Raw genomic sequence first — 17,349 nt, forward strand, 5'->3', positions numbered from 1 at the left:
TCATCAGTCTAGGACAGACATAGAAAAAGAATTGATGTGGATAGAAAATAATCACTTTTAATCCCTTAAACATATATCTTAATAGAGGTGGAGATGGAGTCATAACTGGCTAATGATAAAATATTTTGTGATGCTGACATCTAAGATTGAGATAGAAATAAAATTTCTCCCAGAGTTATCTCAGATTCTATTATTTAGAATTTCCAAGTTATGTCTGTAAGTATATTTAGTGAGAAAATTTTAACTCAGGTCAGTGCAACTTCCCTCAGAGAATGGCAAGTTAGGCAGTCCTCAGTTTTCCTGGACAGAAACAGGTGTCCAGACATCCATAGGTATGTGCCAAGCAGTTGGAGGACCTAGTTGAGCTTGGAAATGAGGAAAGGCGAGAAGGAATCACAACTCTGGAATCAGATTGCAAAGTTTTAATGGGCCTAAAGTAAAGAGTACTTGGAGTCAACTGGCTTTAGCAAGAATGCACATGGCTCTGAGAAATTTTGGAGGTAACCTATGTTGATAGGAAATTGGATGTGCCTTGTCTTGATGTGACAGCCAGTGGCCACCAATTGCACTCCACCTGAGTTTTTGACTTTTTTTTGTTTTTTTTTTTTTATGCCTACAGCACCTGGTCTTCCTAGGTGGTCTCCCATCCAAGTACTAACCAGGCCTGACCCTGCTTAGCTTCCGAGATCAGATGAGATCAGGCGTGTTCAGGGTGGCATGGCCATAGTCCACCTGAGTTTAGAATGTGAGTATTCCTCCAAGTTAGTACCTCCACGACCAGCAATTTCTGCTTGTACTTGAACAGAAACCTAACATTGTCACAAGTACTTTGGCATAGATAGTCAGAGAGCTTGATTTTCTTTTCATTTTCGAAATGGCTTCTTACAAGCTATATCCCCAGGAGTTATTTATTCAATAGCTCTGAAGAGTAGAGTTGTAAAACTAAATCAAAGGTTCATATGAGTTTTAAGGTAGGCTTAGTGGGGAAGAGGTCAGACTTAGTCAAGAATACGTGGACTTCCCTAGACATTCCAAAGTGAAAGTTAGATCAATTTCGTGAGAAGTTGTTGTTTGCTAAAATAGTTTTTCACATTACATTTGCTTACATGTTAAACACTAGTGGTTAATAATGACCCAGTAAACTTTACTTTCTGTTGCTAAAAGCTCTTTCAACTCTGTAGTTTTCCAAAACTTAGGCTGGAATTAAATATGTTTTAAACAAAATCAAATAATATCAATGAATTTAAACCAATTTAATTTAAAGTGTTGTGACCCAGAGAAATGAGAGTGCTAGTATTCCCTAAGGTCTGATACAAGATATAGATAAAAAAACATTTCTAGAACATTCTTTCCTATAAAGCAGCCACACTCAAAAACAGATACTGTGAGCAGAAGTATTAAAATTCTCGTGACAAGAGGGAGAAATAGTGTGGCATTCCTATGATATCTAAGGTAATTAGAGCCTAGTAAATATGTGGATTTGTTTATCAATCAATTTACTCATTTATACCTTGAACTAAATTGCCCCAGATATAATATGTCTCAGGGTATGGGGTTTAAATTTTTTTTATTGTAGTAAAAAACAATCATATAAAATAAAATTTATTATCTTAACCATTTTTAAGTGTTCAGTAGTGTTAAATATATTCACATTGTTGTGGAACAGATCTCTAGAACTTTTTCATGTTGCAAAACTGAAACTCTATTCACATTAAAAACAACTCCCTATTTCCCCCTACCTCTACCCCCTGGCAACCCCCACTCTACTTTCTGTTTCTTTAAGTTAGACTACATTAGATACCTTATAGAAGTGGAATCATATAGCATTTGTCTTTTTGTAACTGGCTTATTTCAGTTAGCATGACGTCCCTTTTAAGTTCCATCCACTATGTAGCATGTCAAAATTCCTTCTTTTCTAAGGCTGAATAATATTCAATTCTATGTACATACCACATTTTCTTTATTCATTCATCCTTTGATAGACATTTAGATTGTTCTTATATCTTGACTATTGTGAATAGCACTGCAATGAACAGAGGAAATGCTAATATCTTTTCAAAATCCTGCTTTCAAGTATTTTGGATAAATACCGGGGGCAGGATTACTGAATCATGTGGTAGTTTTATTTTTAATATTTTGAGGAATCTCCATATTATTTTTCATTGCATATGGATTTTTGAATACACTTTTCTACAATCATTCCTCGAAAACATTTAGATCTACAATTTGCTTTCCACTGAGTGAAAGAGAAAAGCAAGAGGAATTAGACCCAACTCTGAAAGGAACCAAGAAATTAATCCAAGACAGTAAACCTCAAATTCCTACACTCACTCCCAGAGATTCTCATCTTGATATAAATGACTGATGTAGATCCAGGTTTAGAAACCATCGATCTAGAGTATTACTAGAGCAATTGTCACAGCAGACATTGTCACAGCTACAACAGGCACAAGTCAGGTGAGGCAAAGGTTAGACAAGGCCTGGTCAGGCAGAGGTCAGACTAGCAGGACAGAATTTGGTTCAGGCAACTGGTAGGCGTTGACTCCTTTTTAACAAAATGGCAAGTGTCAAGGCAAGCAGAGCAGCAAAACAACGGCAGTCAGATCTACATGGTCAGCAAGTACTGATAGAATTGTCCAGCACCCTGGATAGCTCCCTGTTGACAACACTGATTCAAGCAAGCTTGCCGTCTTTTATTCTCAGAACAAAAGAGTTTAGGAAATAGATTCCACCTGGTGAAAGGCCCACACATATGCCAGATATAGTTACAGTAGCATAAGATAATTATGCTTATTCCATCACCACAACCATTTCCCAAGCTTTGATCTCTCTATCAAATGAGAAGGACCTAAAGGATTCCAATGGGTTTGCCATGCCTCTGAAGAGTAAACAGGTAAGTTTGAGTGTCAGAGTACATGCGAAATTTATCTTCTCAGTATTGTATCTTTTCTGGTTAAATGCCAGGTCCTGCCAGATTATCCCTCCAATGACTTTTAACACTGTCAATAATATTGAAAACCGCTGCTAACTGAAGGATCAATGTAGATATATTGATACCTGGACACTTTAACTCAGAATAATGATTGATCACATTCAATGACACCTTCACTTCAAAGGTAGGCCTCCAATAAATGAAAGAGATGATGGTATTGAAAAGACTCAATGAAATATAAAGCTATCTTCACTACCCCCGCCCCCACACACACACGTTAATTTTAAAGGGACATTGATACAGAAGTCCAAGAAGTGATGTTTTTTTAAACAAATGTGTTATCTCAGAATCCAAAACTAAATACAAATGTATTCTAGAACAAAGATAGTCACAGTGACAATTCAAACATGGCCTGTTATGTCATTTTTATTCTTCTGTTAGATTTTAACTCAACCTGCAACCAGCAGGCTATGTGATATAAATTGGATGCTGAGTCCTAGAATAGAATTTTTAGTACTGAGCACTGACAAATCTGGGAGCTCGCATGAAATCTCTCAAGCAATAATTGCTACACAGAATATAGCTTAGAGAGAATAAATTGATCTCTTTCAGGATGCTTAATTTAAATAGTGGTAATTTTCCAGATAGTTACAATGGAAAAGGTTCTCAAAAAGACATGATAGAGTGCATTTATGTCACCTCTAACAAAAAATATAATAAAGAAACAGACTAGTCAAAAGTAGCTCATTCTCTTAAGTCATACTCTTCACATTCTTCCCCTCACATTGTCCCATTAAAGCAAAAGCCCAGAAGATACAATTTGCTTTGAATTTTTCCTCAAGTTGAATAAATTTAAATAAGGGGGAAAACATAATCTTTTGACTCAGAATGACTATCACCTGGTGCGAAATTAGGTGAAATTGGGTGGTCATCCTGGAAGATGTATAAAACTGACCCCACCCTGCCTAAAACACACACTGACATATGTCTCAGAAGGGACAGTAGAGTTCCCGAGCAGAAATATGTGTAGCACTACTGCCCGTGCTGGTGGGAGGGAGGCGTGAAGTCAGGTTTTCTGTAAAGTCATAATTTCAAAAAATTAGTCTTTTGCCATCGTAACTGGTTTATATATTCTAGCATATACAGCAACACTCATTGGTCTACTAATTTGAAGAGCATTAAGTTTTTTGGTTTGTTTACTATTTATTTATCTATTTTTTATGCACATTTTTTATTTGTACTCAAGAATATTTACAGGATAAATTAACATAAATAGAATTTCTGGGTGAAAAAAGCACATGCATTTTAATCTTCATAGGTGTTTCCAAATTGCTCCCATAAGGATTGTATCATTTTGCCCTCCTACCAACAATCAATACAGTAGTCCCCTCTTATCTGCAAGAAATGTGTTCTAAGACCCCCAGTGGGTGCCGGAAACCACAGACTTATTTACTATTTAGATAAATGTTAAAGCCCAATTTTATAATTAACTTTTTCAACTATTTCCACATTTTAGTGACTACTCAGTTATAAGGGGTTTATTTCCAAATTTTCTTTAAGATTGTAAATCTGTTTCCAACCTTATAGCTATATTGAATTTGGTCACCATATCCAAACTGCTTCCATGAATGCAGTTGCTAATATAACGTAGGGAAGGTTTTATGTGAAAACCATCATCTCATAGTAGTGCTTCTAAAAGAGCAGTCCTCAAACACCTGCAACAGAATCTCCCAGGATGCTCATTACACGTGCAGACTTCTGGCCACTGTTCTAAATGTATGAAGTCCGTGTTTCTGAGAATGGGACCCATGGATACACAGGCTAGAATCAACAGTGCTCCTTCTCACTTTACCATTTGAATCATTTAATAGTCAAACTAAAAAAAATTAATTATACTTAAGATTATGGTGTGCCTTGGTTTTCCATGTATTTATTCAACAAATATTTCATTGCACAAAAGTTACAATCAAGACATTTAGCTGGGGTCTGAAGAAACATCTGCACAAATCAGAAATATTCCTTAGAAACATGGAGCTCATTCTATCAGAGAAGACAGTCAACACATAATTTCATAAGTAATTGCTTGATTATAATTTTGACAGGTGCTACAAAGGAGAAATAAAAGATATTAATGCCAAGGGGATCTGACTCAGTCTGAGGGCTCAGAGAGGTCTCCTACGGGAAAGGATGCTCAAACAGGGATCTGAAGACTGAGTGAGGAATGACATTCTAGAAGGAGCATTCCAGGTGGCGAGAACTTATGCCAAGGCTCTAAGAAAGGAGATACTAAAGGAAAGGACTAAAGCAGGAAGAATGCAGCTGCAAGAGTAAGCAAGGGTCAGTTTGTTCCAGCCTTTTGAGTCTTGTTGAAGATTTTGGATTTTAATCAAAGAACAATAAGAATCCATTCGAGAATTTTAAATATCCCTGCTTCATCAATGAGTTCTGCAGCTGTGTATATGAAGGAGAATGGGGGAAGTCAGAATACAGTGAAAGCTCAGGCAGGGTTATATCTAACTACAAGGGTGCAGAAATAAGAACTATTTCTGTGGTAGAAATAAAGCTTACTAATGAAGATGTTCAAATTATGTCTGATGAAGGCAGGGCCCTGGAACATTTTAAGGACCTTGAAATCTCGACAACCTAATTTTACTACTTTAAAATAGCTCTGGCAACATAAAATTGCCCTTTATAATCAGTGATAGCCATTCATTAAACAAAAAACAAAAACACCAGTGGACGTCCAAATTGTTCAGTCCATTCAAGCCACTGACTTTATGTGGTTTGTGGCTGCAGCCCTTTGCCTCTCAGGGAGACATTAGATTTGGTTGGGGCTCCCCCACCCCTGGGAGCGCACCCCCTGTTAACATGCAAACTGTAATCACAGTGGAATTGAGGAACACAACACTGACATCCTGGAATCTATTATTCTACAGAGTTAAACACAGGTTTAAGTTAAAAGGGATTGTGTTATTTTAAAAGAATCATCAACCACTTTTTTAGTCAAAAACACATAGTGAGTTAGAGTAGCTGGAAAGAAGCTTCAAAGGAAACAGAATGAAATCATTTTCAAATTTCTAATCTATGATAGGGCAGTCTCTCTTTTTATCCTGAGCTATAACAAACAAGAAAGCCCTTTACTTTCCTCCCTCAGCACATTGATAATGTGATTTGAAACTCTGATTTGGATTATATGCTATTATAGTTATACTTTGAAAACACAGTCAGCTATCGTTGAGATTCTCTACTGATAGAAAAGTGTTTATAGCAACCAGATTTCAAAAACAAACCTCATTTATTTGAATACCACTGAATCAAAATCTGTGAGATCCAATCTGATCTAAGGTTTACATTTAATCTGACTATAATCAAAAAGTTTATTAAGCAAATTTCTAACACAAGCAAGATTGGAAGAAGAAAGTATAAACAAAATTCTTAAAATATAAAAGAGTTCAAGAGATGTCATTATAAAAACAATTAACATGCTATTCACGAGTGTCATCTACTTACTACAACAGGGCCAGTGAGACCTCTCATAAAGTTCTTGAATATTTCAGAAAATATAGCAAGTTTTTTCTTATCGCCATATTTAGTTAATTATTCTGATTATTTAAATATGTATTAATACATAAATAATTATATATGACTATATTAATTATATTACTGTGCATGAATATATAATTAATTATATATTACTATGTATGAGTCATTTGCATAAAATATTACTATATATAAATTAATTATTGGTATATTATGTATATATGACTGTATGAATTAATTATAGATTACTATATTATTAATTATATATTAATTAAATATATCTATATAGACTAGTCATATAAACCACAAAGAAATTGCCAACTTTTGAAAAAATGGATAACAAAAAAATATTTTTAGAGAACTATCTAAACATAGTTGAAACTTCTTTTTCTTATTCATTTATGTTTTAAATTTACACACAGTACGATTTTTGATGTTCATTTCTATGCACTCTAATATGAGCATAGATTCTTATAGCTACCACCACACACAGGATGCAGAACCACTCCAACACCCCAAAGAAGTTCCTCATGTTGACCTCTCGTAGTCATACACTCTCCCCACCCCTCACTTCTGGTGACCACTGATCTATTCTATACCTGCATAGTCTTGCCCCTTTCAGAATGTCATATAAATGTATTCATATAGTATGCAATCTCTTGAATCGGTTTCTTTCACTTAGCACAATTCTTTTGTGGTTCATCCATGTTGGTGCACATGTCTCCTTTTGATGATTCCCTAAGTAGTACTTTACAGCCCTTATGCCATTGATACAAACAACAGTTATATATAAAGAGACAAATATGTAGACAGTGTAGGAAATATTATTTATCGCATGACTAATGTGATACAACTTTCGTCATTCTTTATATGAATAAGAGCTCCACATCAGCTAGCATGTTTATCATTTGTTTATTTCTAATAAAAGTGCCACATAGGAAAACAATGGTTTATTTGACTGCATATCACTCCTCTGCTTAGTGATTTTTCAAGGCTTCCCCATTTCCTATCAACTTAAGTCCAAACTCTACTCAAACAAAGTTCTCTCAGAGCAGTTTTTCAATCTTATCTCTGCCAGCTCCCTTAAGTCACCTACTTTCCAGTCAGTCTGGAGTATTCATTCATCCCTGATACACTTCACAGCTTTGCAACATTGTGCCTACTCATTCTTCAAGGACCAGTTCAACTTCCACCTTCTATGGGTAGCCTTTCCTTATTCCTCCCTTTCTTTCCTCAAGGCTTATTCAAAGTGGACTCAATCTCCAGTTCACAAAGCATGTTTGAAGACCCCTCTAGTTACACCCTGCCTTGAGGTAAAGGAATCTCTGTACCTGTCTTATCCCCTCCTACCTCCTTCCCCTCTCCTGCTCTTCCCATCCCCCACAGGATTGTATGCTCCATCAGAGAAAGCTATGTCTTTCTCTGTAAAACATAGAGCACGCAGCATAACATCTCTATTATTAAAATGACACTGAAGGGTCACATAACAAATAAATGTCTGGACCTGGAAGACACAAGAAAGAAAAGAGCAGACATCTGAAAATTGATTGAAAAAGAAAAACGCCTATAGTGTCAATGGAAAAATATTTTGCAGTATATTCTTGATATAACTATATGATGGCAATTTCTGGACAAAAAGTGTAAGCTTGAAAAATTTGTCTGTAGACCACTAGGATTTTATCTTCTACTAAATAGGAGCCTTATATATTTAAGACTCTTAAATCTCCTTATAAGCCAAATATGCCATCTTAATGAAACAAAACAGTTTTCCTCATTGGAGTGACTCATGGAAGCTGGTTCACTTCAGGATCAGAAAAATGGGCTACACTTTAGCTTCAAAAACATCACTTAAGAATTGGTTGCCTATAAGATGGTGAGTCATCACCCTCTCATGCTTACTCATATAATGGTTCTCCCTCCCTCAAGGGGTTTATAAACACTGTATATATAAGCAGGAATCAAGTCCTAAGCTCTTGTATAAATATATTTTGTATGGTGCTCTATCTGGGGTTTTATCTAAATATATTTTGTATAAATATATTTATAAACATATAAATATAATTATATGAATATATTGTATATTCACATAAATATATTGATTTTATATAGATAAATATTTATTTTGTATCATGCTCTACCTGGGGCTCTACAATGTCTAATGAAACCCTCCCCCTACCATGCCCATCACCTACACGTGCACACTTTCTAGAAGGGATAAACTGAATGTAAAAACCACCCTGACTCTTAAAACATCTGGGCATTTGAAGTACAATCCCAACAATTTCCACATTTACTAAAGTTGCACTCAGCCCTGCAAGGGTGCATCATCCTTCCTCCAGCTTCTCTTTCCTAACAGGTTTAACTTCTCAGCAAGTATCAGGTTGGCATTTATGAAGGATGGCAACAGTCATCTCACAAAATCAACAACAGCCAGAGAGACAAGAGAACAAGGTTCTGATTCCAGTTCCATCACTAGCTGGATATATGGCCTTGGGCACCTCTCCAGATTATCCTGGACTTTGGTTTCCCTGTCTGTAAACTGACAGGTAGTATTAAGTGTATTAGATCTATGCCTCATTCTAGTTCTAATATGATCTGGCTCTAAACTTGGGGCACTTTTTTATATCTAAGAGGCAAATAGACTTTCATATTTGGCCTTGCTCTTCACTCCCATCTGATTTCCTCTCTAGACAAAGCTAAGCCCAAAGACTAGGCTCTGAGCTTTCTTTTCTCTTCTCTGGCCTATGCTTGAAATAGAAGAATAGGAACACTCTATTCTGATGGCCCCACAGAATAATCTTTAGAGTAAATAATAAGATGAAAATCATTTTCAATGATTTTCAAGTTAGAAGTTGGTGATAGGATGAAAGCCTCATAAATATTGTAGACACATAGCTCTTGGTAGCTTCAGATTTCAGTGTTCACAGACCTTCAATATCTCAGCTGTTAATAGGTAATAAAAGTTATTAGACCTTGAATTTATATTCAACGGTCTCTCTGACATATCTGGGGCTCTACATAAATAACTATTCTCTCTGGTACTCAAGTCTTTCCCCGGGGGTGAATGAGCCTCTTGGGAAGATTCATTAACTACCAAAGGTGCCTCTGGGGAGCTGTTTAGCTGGTCGTCATGCTCACATCCTAGTGAGGGAGCCCCACATCCCTTTCCTACCATCACTTGTGAGTAAGTGAGAGCTTCCAGCATTCTAGAGCGCAACAGTGGCACAAGTATGTAACCTAGTCAAAGGGTCATACATGACAAGAGGCCCTTTACTGCCATAGCTCACAAGCTCTCAAACCCCACCCACCCAAGGAAGGAGTAGGTCTTGCTTACTTTTGATATACCACTGAGTGGCTTGACCTTAACCAAATCGCTTACTCTTTAAGGACTTAGAATGCTTAATAAACTTAAAAACGCAACCAAATGTATATGGAATCAGGGTGTTAAGAAGAAAGCCATCTACTAAACTCTCTCTGTCTCTGTCTGTCTCTCTGTCTCTGTTTTCCTCTCTCTCTCTTTCTCTCTCACTCACCTTTCAAAGACCTATCCACAAGGTGCTATAATTTTCAATTCTCAGCAATTCTTTCAAATAGATGAAAGAAAGAGTTCTGATGACACAGAAATCTTCATAAAAGAAGTTTAATTATTTTGGTAAAGTATATTCTGTGCCAAGTGCTTTCGGTATACTATCTTATTTAGTTCTCATAATATAACTACCAGAATACTGTAAGGAGTTACTGTTATCCCATTTTAGAGATGATGAACATTAGAAATAATAATAATAATAGCCAACATTTATTGAGTATTAAATGCTTTAATGCATTAACTTATTTAATCTTGACAACAGAACTCTGAGGTAGGGGATTCCATTACTATTCCCATTTTATAGGTGAGAAAATTAAGTACAGAGAAGCTAAATAATTTGCTGAAGTTCACATAGCTAGTAAATCCCAGAGGTCTGGTTCCAAGGTCTATATTCTTAACACTAAGCTCCACTGATGAATGAGACAGAGAGAGGAGAAGTGGGGCTTCCAGACTTGGCAAATACAAATATAAGACACCCAGTTAAATATACATTTCAGATAAGCAATGACTAACTTTTAATATAAGTATCTCTTGTACAATATTTGGGACATGCTTATACCAAAAAAAAATTATTCCTCATTTACCCAAAATTCAAATTTAATTAAAAAGCCTATATTTAAACTGCAACCCTGTGGGAAAAGGGTGCCTGAGATTTGAGTCTAAGCCTGTCTATTTCCCAGAAAACCTTTGCAGATCTGCTGCCATATTTAAATATACGTTTCTAAGGTCAGCATCATGTCCAGTCCCAGTCCTGGTGCTAGACTTTGTTGATCCCTGAAGTTAAAAGGCAAGCAAGCTTGACCCTGCATTAACAACAGAAAACATAGGAATCCTAAAGCACTATGATTTTCAGTCCTTAAGAAACTCATTCAAATTCTGTGCCAGGTTTATAAAAACAAAACAAAACAACAGCAATAACACCAACAACAACAAAACACTTTTGAGTAGAGATGAGGAGACATTAGAAAAAATTAAAAGATGAGAAATAGATCATTTATTTTTATATGTAGGAAAGCCATTTTCTCATAAGTACTCTAATAAGAAAAATCAGCAATGTTTTCCAAGTGCTCAAGGAGCCCAGTAAGGAATAGGGTTGAGGATAGGTAGAGGTAAGGTGAAAATTCAGTCAGACAATAGATGATCATTAGCAAGAAGATTTCAACCCTCTGTTCCCATTGTAACTTGCCACCACCCTACCCTGATGGTATTTAGAAAGATGATATTTAGATTTCTGTTTATTGGACATGTTTATCCTATAAAACACATGTTCAGGCTTTAGACGACTATAGTAAAATGTAGGAATTTTTAAAAAGTCATCAGCTTAGAACATTTTTGATGACTTCTCTTTTAACATTAAATGGTGTGTGTTCTTCGTGATTCAGATAAGTTTGTCTGTGTTCCCATATGGCTTGACACCACACAGATAAGTCAGCAGAAAATCAACATCTTTACTGCATTTTCTATTTACTGACAATTGTCCAGCTATACCTGCCCTTTTACAACTATAAAAGCTTCCCTCTCCCTTTTTAAGACAAAACATTTCAGGGGAAGGAGAGAATCTGGGCAGAATTCGGGTACTCAAAATAAGGATAGGAATGTACAAGTGTTGCTCATTATAGGGAAAGAAGCATTTTACCCAGAGTCCCAATGATTTTACCCACAATTAGATTTGCTAATTGAGTAGAATTCCATTTATGGAGACCTGCCCTGAAGGGGGATTCAAATTATGGCTCCCCTATTTAACAGCTTATGCAAGTCACTTAACCTTTCTCTCTAAGCCTCAGTTTTCTCAGCTCTACATGAAAACAGTAATAATTGCTACTTTACGAGGTTGTGAGGAATTAATGAGCTAGTCTATGTGACATGCTTTGCACAAGTCCTGACCTATATTAACACTCAATGAACTATTGGTCACTCGACTCTGAACAGGGCACCTCTCACTAGGTTCTCAGTAAAAGCATGCTTCTGCCCTTGGGCCCAGTCCCTTTCTACAATTTGACTGCCTTCTCAAGGCGGCCAGAAGGGTTGGCAGGTGTAGCTTCTATATAACTGAATTCTCGATATGTAAATACGTTTATAATTAGATTTCGGTGTTCTGAAGGAATAAGTTTTCAAGCCACAACTTGTTCATTTCTTTTTAAAATCTGATGATTTCCACAGATATTTAAATATTTAAGATCCTATAGACTAATTATTAAAATTTTTTTTAAAAGAAACATATCCTTCCTCATGCTGTTTATTAAGTATCTATAAAATAGATGCATTTTGAAAGGGATTTTTCATTTCTTGGTCACTTAGTTGCATACTTATAGTTCTTCACACTAGTTAAGTTAGACTTAAAATTAGATTTTAAAGCAAAAACAATTCTCTGCCTTTAACAACACTATTTAAAATGCAAATTACATTGCAGATAAAAAGAATTGGAATTTTTTGTAGCTTAAAAATAAATGGAATTCCGGAGTCAATATCATATAAATAGGTGTCCATCTGGCCAACCTTAAGATTGCCAAATTTCTTCTTTCAATTGTTTCTTTACATTTAACAAGAATCTAAACAGCTCCCTCTTGTGGCCTAAAGAACCCTTAGAAATCCAGAGCTTGGTCAACTTCTTATGTCATTTTATTCACTGCACATTTACTTAATACATTATATATTGTCTATTTGCTGTAATGGTGGAGAGGAGACCAGGAACAGGGGGCTAGGATGAATGTTGTTGCCTAAAGATGTGGTTCGTATAGATGTAGTCAGCTTTAAAGTTTTAGACTGGATCTCTGGCGCAGTGTTTATGCTGCTTTTAATTCAAGGGCTATATTTCTCTAAAATGAAAGATCAGCTTATTGAGTAAATGGTTGCCTACACTGATTTGTTGAACAGCAAGGTGCTCAGAAATCCTGATATCCGATTTACCTATTTTCAGCTGAACAGCTTCAGATCCAAAAGGTATAAATCAAAAGTCCCCTTAATACATTTTTTGTTAAACTTTTCTGTAATCCCTGAAGTGTCACTTTAACCAGTTGTTCATTCCAGAAATATGTTGGGGCTGCCATTGTGTATTTACTAGACTCTGCAAATACAAAAGTAAACAAAACAGACATGGCCCCATAGTGCCCACAGCCCAGGGAAAGACAAGCATTAAACAATCTCATTATAAAATGTTGGTTGTGGCAGTCACTGTAAATGAAAAAGACAGGGAGCCTTAATGTAGACAGTGTCTCAAAGAAGGCAGTCTCTCTGAGAAATGACTGAGTAGGAATTTGTCAGATTAAGGGAGGATGGGAAACTAGTTCAAGTAGGAAAAATAACCTATACCAAAGTTGAGAATGGGGAAGAACTTGACTCTTTGGAGGAACTGGGAGCACCTAATGGCTGGAGGAGATGGTAGGAGGTGCGGGGGGGCGGCGTTAGGTGAAATCCAGGTCATGCAGTGCCCTATAGACCACGTGTAGGCTTTGGGCATTATCCTGAATGCACTGGGAATCCAGGAAATATTTCAAGTACGTGACTAATCTGCTTTTGTTTTAAAGTCACATCGGCTGCATATGTAGACAGAATTGGAGAGAAGCAGGAATGGAAATGAGGACACTCATCAAAAGACAACTGCAGGGTGCAAATGTCAAATCGCTATGTGATACACCTAAAACTAATATAATACTGTATGTCAACTATAATTTAAAAATTTAAAAAAAAAAAGATAATTGCAGCATTCAAGTAAGAAGCACTGCTGGCTGGTACCTGGGTGGTGTTTGAGAAGATGGCAGGAAGATTTTAGATACATCTGAAGATTACATTAACAGAACTTGATAATGAAATAAAAGCAAGGTGTGAGGAAAAAAGGTTAAAGATAACCCCCAACACAGCAAAGACAATGAATAATCTACAAACATATGCAAAAATATGAATGAATCTCGCAAATAACATTGAAGAGCCAGAAAAAAATGTCAAACACTGAAGAATAGCTCCCTGCTGCTTCCACCACCTGCCCTCTCTGAAGCTACTGGGTGCTCACAGGCCTGTTCAGGTCTTCTGCCTTCCAAAGTTATGCCAAAGAGAATCGACATAGAAAAAATCAAAGCCCAAAGTCAATGGTAGGAGACAACCAATCAATGAAGAAGTTTATGTTAAACAACTTGGATGTCTAAGAAACTGCTTAAGCTCTGAGCAAAACACAAATGAGACATGCCTTTTGAGCATTATGTTCGATAATGTAACATAATCTGAACATTCTGGTCAACAAATTTGGGTGAGTGAAAAAACAGAATCATATATTTTTCTGTAAAGATAAAAATGCTTAGTGTGAATGTATGATAAAAGACCCTCTATGCCATGTAAAACTATAAGCAATATTACTTTGAGTTTTCTACTTATTTTTTCTGTGACTTTTTCAGCTGCTGGTATGAATTCAAAATAGATTTTCTGGACCCAAAGCAGAAAGTTTCTCCTAGTCAGGAAAAGAAATGCCAGCCTTTTAAATTGTCTGAGAGCTAGAATTAGTTTGAATAAGGAGCTCAAATTTTTCAGCTGAGGAATTTGAATGTGGGGGATCATGTGAGGACAGTATTTGAGCATTTCCAATGGAAGTATCTGAAAAGAAGGCGGAGAAAACAAAATTTCTATGTGAAACAAGAAACAAAATATGATGAAGAGAACAAGGAGTTGAGTGTGTACTTTATTGGTTTAATTCAGTGATTCGATTCAAAGGTAAATGAGAGGGAAGTGTTTAAGCAAAATTCTTTTATTTGTTCTGACAGTTCCCACACTGAATCAGGAATTTTATCACCTCAGTCCCATAGAGAAGAAAAATTATCTTTATTAGGGCAGGAAAGAAATGTTCTTCTATCTGCTTTAGATGGAGTATCAAATTGACTATTTTCAGATTTTGATACATTGGTCTTATTCTTCATATTGATTTTCAGGGGAAAAAAAGAAGAGCAAGACTATAAATCTTCAAAGAGAAGCTAGGAAGATTCGACAAGTCAGAGAGGAACTAACTGTATAAGAACTCCATTTTACTTATAACATTTAACATCACAAGCTTAAATCTGCAGTGCACTTGCTGATTTTAAGCAAAATACCAGAAAAGCATATTTGAGACGCAGCAGACAGACACCCTAATGAGCCACCCTAATCCTCCTTCAGACTGTGGCCCCTACTTCCTTGGATGCTGGGAGTCCTGGCACCTCACAGCTCTCATTTGAATCCCTCTTGGAGAATCATTCTCAGCTGATAAAAGCTAGCTTACTCAAGGTCATGCTCTTCCTGCAAGCAGCCTGCACCCAGTGACTGGTTAACGTGGGGTATAAAAGTCCAACCATCACCCCTGAAACTTGGGAAAATTCGAAAAGGCTTCAGTTTCAGTGCTCCCCATGGGGTCAGCTGAGGCCTTTATCAAGATTAATTACAGTCCAACTTCTTCCTTTGCACAATCCTGCTTCCTAGCTTTCTGTCCACAGATGCAAATCCTGAGAATACTCCCTGATCCACCTTCTACCTGACACCTCAGTTCCAGGTTCCCAAGGAACATGACTGCAAGGCTGACATTACCAAACTAGTAATTCTATTTGTTTTCCTAGGTGTAGGAGTGAGGAATGGGAGGTTCTTAGGTCTGAGTCTTAATCATCTTTCATCCTTCTTTTCTTTGGTGGAATTGAAAGGGTGGGATTACAAGAAGTTCGATGTAGAAAAACACTCAGAATCAACCTCACGTGATTACAAACCAAGGCAATCCTTAATCTTTAAATTAATCTGTATAAAAAACGAGGAACCGAGGCATAGGGTATTGCCCTCCTTCCTGACATTCTCTCTTCCTCTGGCCACCAGTACATAAATATTCTGGTTTCCTCCTACCTCTATGACCATTCAATCTCTTGTGGTTTTAATTTACATTTATTAATGAATAGTAAATTACTCGAAGATATACAGAAATCAGTGAAAATATTGTGACACGAGGTCATTAAAATTTCTCTCCTTCTTCAGCATTCCCACTATAGTAAAAATAAAAGTATATTCAAGTAAAGCTTTTATTTAATTAATAATTATACATTGAACACTTTCTATGTATTATAGATGGATTAGAGTTTGGGGGAAAAAATAAATAAGGGACATTCCTGCCCTTAAGAAGTTTAATATCTAGTGCAAATAGTCTCAACCCTATCAAAATCAACACCTCTTTTTAAAACAAATATTTCATAATGCTACCATTATGATCATGATATAAAACTCATAGGTAATTAATCCATAAATTCAAATTATAATATAAATTGTAAAATATAATAAAATCATGATGTATTTTATAATTGTAAACTACAAACAAAAAGAAAGCAAGTCGTAATTTTTTTAAATGTAGTTTAATATGTAGCTGCTACATAAATTATCAGATGCTATGCATTATATAATAGCATGCTCCAATGATAGTGACAACCAAAAACTTCTAGAAATTTTTTGAAGTGCTACCAGGAACTGTTCTGCCTTCACTGGAAATGACTAATTTAGTAATTTAAAAGAAGAGAAGAAAACTATTTGCTATGTATTTGAAAAGTGGCATCTACTCCCAATATTTCAAAAATTATGCTTGGCACATAATATATCTTATTACAAGACAGAAAATGACATTTTCAAATAACATCTTTTTGTGGGCTGAATTTATCCCTGCAAAATTCATGTAGTGAAACTCCAACCCCTGCACTTCAGAATGTGGCTGTTTGGAGAGAGTACCTTTAAAGAAGTAATTAAGTTGAAGTGAAGTCATAAAAGTGGGCCATAATCCAATATGACTGGGGTCCTTATAATAAGAGATTAGGACACAGAAAGGCAGAAGGATGAGCATATGAGGACACGGTGAGAAGGCAGCCATCTGCAAGCCAAGGAGAGAGGCTTTAGAAGAAACCGAACCTGCCAAAAACATGACCTTAGACGTCTAGCCTCCAGAATTGGAGAAAGTAAATTTCTGTTGTTTAAGTCACTCAGTCTGTGATAGTTTGTTATGGCAGCCTTGGCAACTAATACATACCCCTAGGTGGGAATTGGGAGGTTCCAACAGCCCTAAATCTCCTGCCCAGGACTGATAAGAATGAGAAAGAAAAAGAAGGAAAAGTACTCTTGCTTTTGCATGGAAGTAGCTAAGTAGGAGGGCTGAATAGCTTTTGTGTTTAAGGAATTACATTGCCTGCTCTTTAATTTTAGCATTGTGTTCAACATTTGCAAAAAAGGCATAATCCTCATGGAGAAGGCTGTTAACAATTTCTGTGTCAAAGCAGGAAAAGACAGCAATTGTGAGCAAAAATCCAATTCCCAA

General features: G+C 36.3%; 1 non-coding gene across 1 annotated transcript; it reads right to left on the reverse strand.

Moving 5' to 3' along the window:
* Positions 1 to 610: 610 nt before the first annotated feature.
* On the reverse strand, positions 611 to 729 carry LOC111739762. The gene has a single exon (XR_002780371.1). It is a non-coding gene; the product is annotated as a 5S ribosomal RNA (ribosomal RNA).
* Positions 730 to 17,349: the final 16,620 nt, after the last annotated feature.

The sequence above is a fragment of the Pteropus vampyrus genome, unplaced genomic scaffold, assembly GCF_000151845.1.
Source record: "Pteropus vampyrus isolate Shadow unplaced genomic scaffold, Pvam_2.0 Scaffold53, whole genome shotgun sequence".
NCBI classification, from domain to species: domain Eukaryota; kingdom Metazoa; phylum Chordata; class Mammalia; order Chiroptera; family Pteropodidae; genus Pteropus; species Pteropus vampyrus.